This window comes from Kogia breviceps, chromosome 3 (genome assembly GCF_026419965.1).
Source record: "Kogia breviceps isolate mKogBre1 chromosome 3, mKogBre1 haplotype 1, whole genome shotgun sequence".
In the NCBI taxonomy this organism is placed as follows: Eukaryota; Metazoa; Chordata; class Mammalia; order Artiodactyla; family Physeteridae; genus Kogia; species Kogia breviceps.
In genome coordinates, this window is record NC_081312.1 from 102,428,020 (window position 1) to 102,440,595 (window position 12,576).

Consider the following 12,576-nt stretch of genomic DNA (forward strand, 5'->3'; position numbering starts at 1 on the left):
ACCACCAAAGGGATGGGCAAACCTCCTAAGTCACCCCTCTGGCCCAACCCCTGGTCACACCCCTACCCTCACCCCATATTAGGAACCTGCTCGTCCCACCTCAGAGAGTAAGCAAGCAAGGGAACCTGTTGTTTGTTCTCGCCTCCCCATGCTGCAGCAGGAGCCCCAATAAAGCCTTGCCTGAATTTCTTGTCTGGCCTCTGATCAATTTCTATTGATTAAGGAGGCCAAGAACCCTGATCAGTAACATTCTTTGTGGGCCAAGAACCCTGATCAGTAACATACTTTGTGGTGACACCACAAAGGGACTATTGTCCCCTTCCCAGGAGAGGATCTGGGCACCTCTGGGACCACTGAACGCAGCTACCCTGTGGTGACAAGCGGCCGCCTGAACCTCTTGTTTCAGCGTCACCACGTTTGGAAAGTCTGCCTTCTTGGCCCCTGAGGGCCTCAGTACCCTCATTCAGGCACCATTTTCCCCCTCTCCTTGTTCTTTTTCCCTCACCACTTTCTCTTTCCCCTTTGTCCCTTTCCCTCTCCTGAAATCTCTCTACTTCTGTCTCTCTGTCCTCTCTTATTTCTGTCCTATCCTTCCAAAAGAGTAGATATCAGGCAGCTACAGCATCACTCCTCTCAGCTTGTGAGACCTGCTCCCTCTGGCTGGCAATAGCTCACCTTGACAGGTGACAAGCAGAGGTGGGAGAGGCTCACCTCACACCTTGGTCCAGTGGGCTCTCTCCGACTAGAGATTTGTGAGTGATAGAGGTTCAAACCTCATATCGTGTAGTGTCTGGAAGTCTGATCGTCCCAATATTCTTGCCTTTATTTTCCTGCCTCCAAGAGAAGTCCTGTTGGGAACGGGCTGAACCAGCAGATTTCTATATACTGGTGTACACTTGGGTGAGAGTCCCACCTGTGGATTGGGGACCCACAGATGACGTACAACTGGCTGGTTTCCAGGCTTGATCACCCTGTGGGCAGTGGACAGGGTGCTCCCTCCTTCATTGGCCCTTTCTGGAAGCACACAGATTGTTGCCTGAATAGACACCGACAGGGAGCAGGTTGAAATAGCAATCTCTTTCTGTCTCCTTCTCTTTTTCAGTCTTTTCTGTCCCTCCTCCCTTTACCTTTCCTTTGGTCCTCACCCTTATACTTCCATCCCTCTTCATCCTGAAGACTCCTTGTTTGTATCTTTTTCTGTCATTGGTACTTTTTTTTTTTTTTTGGCTGCATTGGGTCTTTGTTGCTTGTGTGCGGGCTTTCTCTATTTGCAGCAAGTGGGGGCTACTCTTCGTTGCGGTGCACGGGCTTCTCATTGTGGTGGCTTCTCTTGTTGCGGAGCTCGGGCTCTAGGCGTGCAGGCTTCAGTAGTTGTGGCACACGGGCTCAGTAGTTGTGGCACACGGGCTTAGTTGCCCCGTGGCATGTGGGATCCTCTTGGACCAGGACTCAAACCCATGTCCCCTGCATTGGCAGGCAGATTCCCAACCACTGCGCCACCAGGGAAGCCTTCTGGTACATGTTTTTGAAAGGACCTTTGTTTTATGTAGTTTTGTCTGTCTAACTGCTCGTGCAAGTCTCTGCCAACATTGTGAGCATGGTGGAGCATTTACACCTTGAAATGAAAATGCAGCCCACATAAACTGAGACTCCAGCCTTGGGTTACTGAGATTTTTTTAAAAAATTATTTATTTGGTTGTGCTTGGTCTTAGTTGTGGCAGGCGGGTTCCTCAGTTATGGCATGAGAACTCTCAGTTGTAGCATGCATGTGGGATCTAGTTCCCTGACCAAAGATTGAACCCGGGCCCCCTGCATTGGGAGCGCAGAGTCTTATGCACTACACCACCAGGAAAGTCCTACTTAGTGAGATTTTAAAGAGCAAAAAAAGAAGAGAGGAGCTTGCCTCTCTCTCCTCTGCCTTTGTAACGTAACTCTGCCTGGGCTCTCAGGAACCACCTGATTCATCTGTAGTCCCCCAGACTGAGGGGGAAAAAAAAAGAGGGTTTTTAAATTCAAGTGGGAAAACTCTGAGATCTCTGGTTCTGTCTTAATGTAAAAACTAACTTGTAAATAAGCTGTATTTAATTAACTTAAAGAAAATTGAGTATATATACATTCTCAGAAATTTAAAAGAAACCTCACCAGAATATATTTCAGGTTCATGTGATCTGGAAAACATTCAATACTGAATTAATATCTGACATTAGAGCTAGCTTAAGCTTATGGGTTAATTAATACAGACCTGCCTTTAAGAGTCATCAACATTATTTATTTATTTTTGGCTGCATTGGGTCTTCGTTATTGCCTGTGGGCTTTCTCTAGTTGTGGCGAGCGGGGGCTGTTCATCATTACAGTGCACAGGCATCTCATTTCAGTGGCTTCTCTTGTTGTGGAGCACAGGCTCTAGGCGCGGGCTTCAGTAGTTGTGGCTCGTGGGCTCTAGAGTACAGGCTCAGTAGTTGTGGCGCACGCGCTTAGTTGCTCCGTGGCATGTGGGATCTTCCCGACCAGGGCTCAAACCCGTGTCCCCTGCATTGGCAGGCGGATTCTTAACCACTGGGCCAGCAGGGAAGTCCCAGGAGTGCCAGTATGTAGGGTTACTGAAAGTTAATAAGTGCATATTGTTTCTGTTATGAAATTTGTCAACAGGGAAAATAATCTCATATGATTATATTTTTAAGTAAATGTAACTGAGATAACAGCTTTTTGGTAGACTCTATAGGAATAATTATGTTTTGGAAATGTCCATCTAAATAGTCTCTCCAAATTTTGGTAGTGTGAAACTAAATTAAGTTAAATGATAGATACTCATTGAGTATCCAGGCCATTTCAAATAAGATGAAATATTAGAATATTAATTGCTAAACAGGTCTAAATTTACCTACTTTTTTCTTCTTGTGAGACAGAAACTAAAGCTATTTGGTGCTGCCTTGAGATCTTCTCTACCAATCTACAGAATGCTAATGTAAAAGACAGTTCATGGTTCCTTAAGGAAAGTAGGATGTTTGTTTTCAGAAAAGAAGGTATGAAGAATGGAAATATATTTCGGTAAAGGAAAAAGGGTGATTTTTGTCCTAGAGCTGGTTATTTTTGAATGGAAGGAATAAGGGACAGGATAATATGGCTACAGAAACTTGCAGAAGGTTTGTGGGAAAGGAACATTGAGAAAAGAATTTTGTACATGGTCAGGATTTTCTAAAGTTGGGTTAAATTTAATTAGGTAAATGGATTTTCTTAAGAGTAGGCTGATGCAAGACTGGATTTGGTTTCTCTCTCTCATAAGAGAACAAAGTTTTCCTGGAATGCTGCTTTTGATAACAGATTGTGTGAGTTTCTGTGCCTTTAAGTGATCTGTATTTATTTATTTATTTATTTATAAAATTTTTTTTGTAATTTATTTATTTATTTTAATTTTTGGCTGCCTTGGGTCTTTGTTGCTGCGTGCGGGCTTTTCTCTAGCTGTGGCGAGTGGGGGCTACTCTGTTGCGGTTCATGGGCTTCTCATTGGGTGGCTTCTCTTGTGGCAGAGCACGGGCTCTAGGTGCACGGGCTTCAGTAGTTGTGGCACTCAGGCTCAGTAGTTGTGGCTCGCAGGCTCTAGAGTGCAGGCTCAGTAGTTGTGACGCATGGGCTTAATTGCTCCGCGGCATGTGGGATCTTCCCAGACCAGGGCTCGAACCCATGTCCCCTGCACTGTCAGGAGGATTCTTAACCACTGCGCCACCAGGGAAATCCCTGTTTTTACTTTTGAAATCTTTTTTTCACCTTAGCTCAAGGAATAATTGTTTCACAGCGACCTGCAATTCTATCCAACAAGGTGTTTTAAAACTTCTTGAAATTCTTTTTTCTTTTTCTTTTTTGTGGTACGCGGGCCTCTCACTGTTGTGGCCTCTCCCTTTGTGGAGCACAGGCTCTGGACGCGCAGGCTCAGCAGCCATGGCTAACGGGCCCAGCCACTCTGCTGTATGTGGGATCCTCCCGGACTGGGGCACGAACCTGTATCCCCTGCATCGGCAGGTGGACTCTCAACCACTGAGCCACCAGGGAAGCCCTCTCAAAATTTTTGACAGACTTCTCAAATATGAAATTCTAATTAAAGTTCTTTTGACCTCCAGCTAACTTTTGGATGCTTCAAACGGCCCCTGGAGCACCCCAAAGAGAGATACTAAACTAATTGGGTTCATTTGGTATGTTAAATTACATGGGAAACACTGTCCAAACTTGCTGCTGCCTGTGCCAGATAGAATCATCAGGCTTTCCTCAATTTTATCGTAGCCACCAAACAGATAGGGGAAAGGGTTTGGGCTTCTTCTGCTGTCTAGTCTCTCACCTTACTCTATGTCCAAAAAATTCCCTGTGGGAATACTCCCACCTCTAGGCCCTCAAGTCCTGACCCTCATGGCATCTTCCATTGTGCCCAACTCCAATTCTTCCAGGAGTTCCTTTTTGCACCTCTAGGACCCCCTTCACTCCAGGTCTTGGCAGCCCATACCTTGTTACAGACTACCTATTGGGCTGGCCAACTCCAAGCAGCCCACATCCTAGTCTTTATAGATGCTCAATTTGGAGGAATACATCCCAACATAGGGAACCTTGTTATGGGACATAAGTTTTATAGACAACAGATCCCCCTCAAGGGAGAGCCCTGGCAATGCACTGGCACTGGTTCAAATGTCCCTTATTGGGGACCCCTCACTCAAGGGACTGGGTTGACGAGAGACATCTGGTTAGGTGATGGGAGAGTAGAGGACACTCAAAATCCCATTAGGCAAGAGGGATTTTGGAGGACATTCCTACCACCTTCTGACAAAAGCTTCCTGGTAAAATGTCTCTGGGATGTTGGACTTCATTTCTAGAAGTGCTCTTGGTTGTAGCTTACTCAACATGGGACGATCCTCTTCTAAGCCAGAAGAAATATCTCTGGAGTGTATTCTTAAAATATGGAAAATTTTCGATTGGTTCAAGATGGCGGAGTAGAAAGACGTGCTCTCACTCCCTCTTGTGAGAGCACCGGAATCACAACTAACTGCTGAGTGGTCATTGACAGGAAGACACTGGAACTCACCAGGGAGGATACCCCACATCCAGAGACAAAGAAGAGCCACGACAATGAAAACATGACAATCCAAAACCTATGGGATGCAGTAAAAGCAGTTCTAAGAGGGAAGTTTATAGCAATACTATCCTACCTAAAGAAACAACAAATATCTCAAAAAACAATCTAACCTTACATCTAAAGGAACTAGAGAAAGAAGAACAAACAAAACCCAAAGTTAGTAGAAGGAAGGAAATCATAAAGATCAGAGCAGAAATAAATGAAATAGAGACAAAGAAAACAATAGCAAAGATCAATAAAACTAAAAGCTGGTTCTTTGAGAAGATAAACAAAATTGAGAAACCATTAGCCAGACTCATCAAGAAAAAGAGGGAGAAGACTCAAATCAATAAAATTAGAAATGAAAAAGGAGAAGTTACAACAGACACCGCAGGAATACAAAGCATCTTAAGAGACTACTACAAGCAACTCTATGCGAATAAAATGGACAACCTGGAAGAAATGGACAAATTCTTAGAACTGTATAACCTTCCAAGACTGAACCAGGAATAGAAAATATGAACATACCAATCACAAATAATGAAATCGAAACTGTGATTAAAAATCTTCCAACCAACAGAAGTCCAGAACCAGATGGCATCACAAGTGAATTCTATCAAACATTTACAGAAGAGGTAACACCCATCCTTCTCAAACTCTTCCAAAAAATTGCAGAGGAAGGAACACTCCCAAAGTCATTCTATGAGGCCACCATCACCCTGATACCAAAACCAGACAAAGATACTACAAAAAAAAGAAACAACAGACCAATATCATTGATGAATATAGATGCAAAAATACTCAACAAAATACTAGCAAACAGAATCCAACAACATATTAAAAGGATCATACACCATGATCAAGTGGGATTTATCCCAGGGATGCAAGGATTCTTCAATATACACAAATCAATCAATGTGATACACCATATTAACAAATTGAAGAAGAAAAACCATATGATGATCTCAATAGATGCAGAAAAAGCTTTTGACAAAATTCAACACCATTTATGATAAAAACTCTCCAGAAAGCGTGCATAGAGGAAACCTACCTCAACATAATAAAGGCCATATAGGACAAACCCACAGCAAACACCATTCTCAATGGTGAAAAACTGAAAGCATTTCCTCTAAGATCAGGAACAAGACAAGGATGCCCACTCTCACCACTATTATTCAACATAGTTTTGGAAGTCCTAGCCACGGCAATCAGAGAAGAAAAAGAAATAAAAGGAATACAAATTGGAAGAGAAGAAGTAAAATTGTCACTGTTTGCAGATGACATGATACTATACATAGAGAATCCTAAAGATGCCACCAGAAAACTACTACAGCTAATGAATAAAATTGGTAAAGTTGCAGGATACAAAATTAATGCACAGAAATCTCTTGCATTCCTATACACTAATGATGAAAAATCTGAAAGAGAAATTAAGAAAACACTCCCATTTACCATTGCAACAAAAAGAATAAAATACCTAGGAATAAACCTACCTAGGGAGACAAAAGACCTGTATGCAGAAAACTATAAGACACTGATGAAAGAAATTAAATATGATACAAACAGATGGAGAGATATACCATGTTCTTGGATTGTAAGAATCAATATTGTGAAAATGACTACACTACCCAAAGCAATCTACAGATTCAACGCAATCCCTATCAACTTACCAATGGCAGTTTTTACAGAGCTAGAACAAAAAATCTTAAAATTTGTATGGAGACACAAAAGATCCCGAATAGCTAAAGCAGTCTTGAGGGAAAAAAACGGAGCTGGAAGAATCAGACTCCCTGACTTCAGACTATACTACAAAGCTATAGTAATCAAGACAATATGGTATTGGCACAAAAGCAGAAATATAGATCAATGGAAAAGGATAGAAAGACCAGAGATAAACCCACGCATCTATGGTCAACTGATCTATGACAAAGGAGGCAAGGATATACAATGGAGAAAAGACAGTCTCTTCAATAAGTGGTGCTAGGAAAACTGGACAGCTACATGTAAAACAATGAAATTAGAACACTCCCTAACACCATACATAAAAATAAACTCAAAATTGATTAGAGGCCTAAATATAAGACCAGACACTATAAAACTCTTAGAGGAAAACATAGGCAGAACACTCTATGACATAAATCACAGCAAGATCTTTTTTCATCCATCTACCAGAGTAATGGAAATAAAAACAAAAATAAACAAATGGGACCTAATGAAACTTAAAAGCTTTTGCACAGCAAAGGAAACTAGAAAAACACTAAAAGACAACCCTCAGAATGGGAGAAAACATTTGCAAACGAATCAACAAAGGATTAATATCCAAAATATATAAACAGCTCATGCAGCTCAATATTAAAAAAACAAACACCCCAATCCAAAAATGCGCAGAAGACCTAAACAGACATTTCTCCAAAGAAGACATACAGATGGCCAAGAAGCACATGAAAAGCTGCTCAACATCACTAATTATTAGAGAAATGCAAATTAAAACTACAATAAGATATCACCTCACACCAGGTAGAATGGCCATCATCAGAAAATCTACAAACAACAAACGCTGGAGAGGGTGTGGAGAAAAGGGAACCCTCTTGCACTCTTGGTGGGAATGTAAATTGATACAGCCACTATGGAGAACAGTATGGAGGGTCCTTAAAAAACTAAAAATAGAATTACCATATGACTCAGCAATCCCACTACTGGGCATATACCCAGAGAAAACCATAATTCAAAAAGACACATGCACCCCAATGTTCATTGCAGCACTATTTACAATAGCCAGGACATGGAAGCAACCTAAATGCCCATCAACAGACGAATGGATAAAGAAGATGTGGTACATATATATAATGGAATATTACTCAGCCATAAAAAGGAACAAAATTGGGTCATTTGTAGAGACTTGGATTGATCTAGAGACTGTCATACAGAGTGAAGTAAGTCAGAAAGAGAAAAACAAATATCATATATTAACATGTATACGTGGAACCTAGAAAAATGATACAGATGAACCAGTTTGCATGGCAGAAATTGAGACACAGATATAGAGGACTAATGTATGGACACCACGGGGGTAAAGTGGCGGGGAGGGGGTGTGGTGGGATAAATTGGGAGATTGGGATTGACGTGTATACACTAATATGTATAAAATGGATAACTAATAAGGACCTGCTGTATAAAAAAAGAAATTAAATTAAATTTTTAAAATACACCAAAAAAAATTGGAAAATTTTCAAAATTGACGGGATGAAAAGGGAAAAACAAACTCTACTGTAACATTACCTGGCCCTTATATAAGCTGGGGAATGGAGAAAAATGGCCTGAAAGTGGGTCTCTAAATTATAGTACCATCTTGCAATTGGATCTTTACTTGTCACAAGATGGGAAGATGGACTGGGGTTCCCTACGTTCAAGTGTTCATGATCCTTTACCAAAACCCAGCTCTATGCAGCTCCTGTAATCAAAAGCCTGGGGAATCAGAAAACACTCCTGATGTTTTAGATGACCCCACTCTAACCTTCCCCAACTCTCAGGGGGAAATCAAGCCCCACCTACTTCCCCGGAGCCACCTACTTCTCTGGGTCCCCCTGACAAATCCCAAACTCCATCTCGCTATGTCCCTTTATATCTTCCATTGCCCCAGGAGGGAGAGACTAGTCCCTCCAGGGTAAAACTTCCTGACACTCTGAATCAGGTTCAAAGTTAGCCCCCACCTCTGCCCACAAGGCCTTGACCGCCTTCAGGACAGAGGGATTACTAGAGTGCATGTCCCCTTCTCAATGGGAGACTTAGGAATCTGTAAGGAGATGTCTGGCAGGTTCTCAGAGAACCCTGACAATTTTAAGGATGAATTTATCAGGTTGGGTTTGGCATTCTCTCTCACCTGGCAGGACATCATGGTTATTCTGGCCCACTGTCACACCCCAGATGAAAAGGAGTGTATACTGAGGAAGGCCAGGGAACATGGAGATGACCTACTGGCAACCAATCTACACCACCATATTTATCAGGCAGGTAAGAACACAATCCCAGAACATGATCCAACTGGGACTATGAAGATCATCTAGGCCAGGGTAGGATGAGACATTATATCACTTGCCTATCAGAAGGAATGAAAAGGTGTAGGGTGAGGCCTGTAAATTATGATAAGGTCCGAGAGGTTAATAGGAAAAAGATGAAAACCTGGCAGTCTTCCTGAGCTGGGTGACAGATGCATTCAGGAAGAACACCAATACAGACCCTGAGTCCTCAGAAGGAAGGACACTCCTGGCCATGCGTTTTATCACCCAGGCTACTCCTGATATCCAGAGAAAATTACAAAAGCTTGAGGCTGGGCCCCAAACCCCATTGTCAACCTTGGTAGAGGAGGCCTTCAAGGTCTTGAACAACCGAGACTTAAAGGAGGAGGCCAATAAAGAGGCTAATAAAGAAAATGCAGCTTTTGGTTGCTCTGATCCACCCACTACCTAGAGGGGACCCTGGAGGGCAGAGAAGGCTGGACAGACCACCAAGAAGCTGCCTGGGCCCGAACCAGTGTGCCTTTTGTCGGAAAGGGGGCACTGGATGGGGGAATGTCCTGAGCGCCCTCTAGCGGGATGCCCGAGGGGCAACTCTGAGTGGCCCCAGTTCCTTGTGAATCTCTCTGATGAGAGATTCCCACACACCGACTGACGGGGCCTGAGCACTTACGCGGCTCCAGATCCCACTCAATCGATCCTCATTACTCCAGCGGAGCCTCAGGTGACCCTTGATGTGGCAGGTAGAAGAACTAAATTTCTTGTAGACACTGGAGCCACCTGCTCTGTTCTGACTTGACCCCTCTTGTCCCCCTCTCCAACTGAGTGTACTGGGATGGGAGTTGATGGACAGCCAAAAGTAAGGCGATTTACATCTCCTCGGGTCCATTAATATTACTTACTCCTTTTTTGTATATGCCAGAATGCCCGGTCCCTCTCCTCGGGAGAGATGTGCTAAATAAGTTAGGAGCTAGTATATTCTTAGGACAGGGTGAAGTCCAACGAGGTAGAGAATTCAAACACAGAATGCCATCTATTAGTAGCCCCAGATGACCCACCTGATGGTCATTATAATTCTCCCCCAAACATCCCCCAAGGTGTTAGATAATGAGTAGATCCTGAAGTTTGGAATACATCGGTGCCAGAAAGGGCAAAACGTGTTCCCCTAATTAAGAAAAAGTTTAAAGCCTGGGGGAAAATACTCCTGGAAAAGACAATATCCTTTAAAGTCTGAATCCCTAAGGGGTATCCAACGGCTGCTCAGCAAATTCCTAAAAAGCTGACTCATTAGGCCCTGCCAATCCCCTTGCAATACCCCCATCCTCCCCATTCAGAAGCCTAATGGGGAATATCTGTTTGCGCAAGACTTAGGAGCAGTGATTGAGGTAGCCATCCCTATTCACCCACTGGTGCCAAACCCATACAACCTCACCCATGTGCCGGGGAGCGCTCAGTATTTCTGTTTTGGACCTCACAGTTGCGTTTTTCTGTATTCCCCTACATCCTTTTTGCCTTTGAATTGGATGGACGCTGACACCCTGGAGGCTACCCAGTATACCTGGACAGTGCTTCCTCAGGCTTTTCAGGACAGCCCCCATCTTTTGGGGAACATGTTAGAAAGAGAACTGAGGAAACTGGGCCTTGAGAAGGGAACTCTGCTACAATATGTTGATGTGATTTATTGATAAGTAGTGAGACCAAACAAGATTCAGATCAAAATACTGTTAGGGTCCCAAATTTTCTGGCAAAAAGGGGATGTAAAGTCTTTTCAACCAGGGCTCAGATCTCACAGCAACAGATTCAATATTTAGGATTTCTTTTGAGCCCAGAGGCATGAGCCCTGGCCATAGATTGAAAAACAGCAATTAGTGCATTACCATCTCCAACCACAGAGGCAACTCCGAGGCTTTCTCAGGATAGCTGGGTTCTCTTGTATCTGGATTCCAAATTATGGCCTTATAGCCAAACCTCTATATGAGGCTCTAAAGGGAGAAGAAAGGGAACCCCTTCAATGGAATAAGGACTACCAGCAGGACTTTGAGACTCGAAAGCCAGAGTTGAGCAGAGCACCATCATTGGGGCTTCCAAATCTGGACAAGCCCTTCACCCTATACATTCACAAGAGGTCAGGGACAGCACTAGGAGTCCTGACACAAAAGCTGGGACTGGATCAAAGACCGGTGGCTTACTTTTCAAAACAACTGGATTCACTGGCCCTGGGATGGCCAAGCTGCCTGTGGGCAGTAGCAGCCACAGCCCTGTGGGTTAATGAGGCTTCCAAGCTCACCCTGGGACAACACTTAGATGTTAACCCCTCATGAGGTACAATCTGTGCTGGAAGTCAAGGGACATCATTGGTTGACTGGCAGAAGGTTAACAAGATATCAGGCCCTCCTAATGGGTACCCCTGACATTCCCTTAAAGGTATGCCAAACCCTGAACCCGGCAACTCTGTTTCCAGCAGTCGAGAGTGGAGACTCAGTGCATCCGTGTATTGAGACCATAGAACAGACTTACTCCAGCAGGTCTGATCTTCTAGATGAGCCTCTTGACAGCCCTGAGGTCGAATGGTTTACTGATGGGAGCAGTTTTGTAGAAATGGGAACCTGAAAGGCAGGGTATGCCATAGTTAGTCTAGATGAAGTTATAGAAGCCAAGGCCCTGCCACCCCAGACATCAGCCCAGAAGGCTGAACTAATTGCATTAATGAGAGCTTTGCAATTAGGGAAGGATAAGAAATTAAATATTTTTACTGACTCTAATTATGGGTTCCATGTGCTCCAGGCTCATGCTGCCATTTGGAAAGAAAGGGGAATGTTAACCCTAGAAATTCCCCCATAAAACATAAAGATTTGATTCTGGCTCTTTTAGAAGCAGTACAGCTCCCGACCCAGGTAGCAGTAGCCCACTGTAGGGTCCATCAGAGGGGTGGATTTTTTGTGAGCCAAGGGAAGAGCAAAGCTGATCAAATTGCAAAACAGGCAGCTTGATTTCAAGAACCTGAACAAATTATGGCTCCCTGAACTCCCCAGCCTTCCCCAGTATTCCCCACAGGAACAAGAAAATGCTGAGAAATGGGACTATGAGAAAGGAGGCACTGGCTGGTATAAAAAGGAGGATAAGGTTCTAATCCCTGAGGCCCAACAGTGGAAACTCACTAAGAGTTTACATGATGCTACCCACTATGGGAGGATGCGCTATGGGACTTCATGCAAAAGGCTTTTTCAGGGAAGGGGCTTAAAGGAACAGTAAAACAAGTAACACTTGCCTGTGATTTATGTGCCTGTAATAACCCACAGACCCATCCAATCCCCCCTTCGTTACTCAGGCCAATTCAATGCCGAGGGACACACCCGGGGGAAGACTGGCAGTTAGATTTCACCCAATGCCCCCACGATGAGGATATAAATATCTTCTGGTGTTTGTTGATACTTTCACAGGATGGGTTGAAGCCTTCCCCTACCCGAT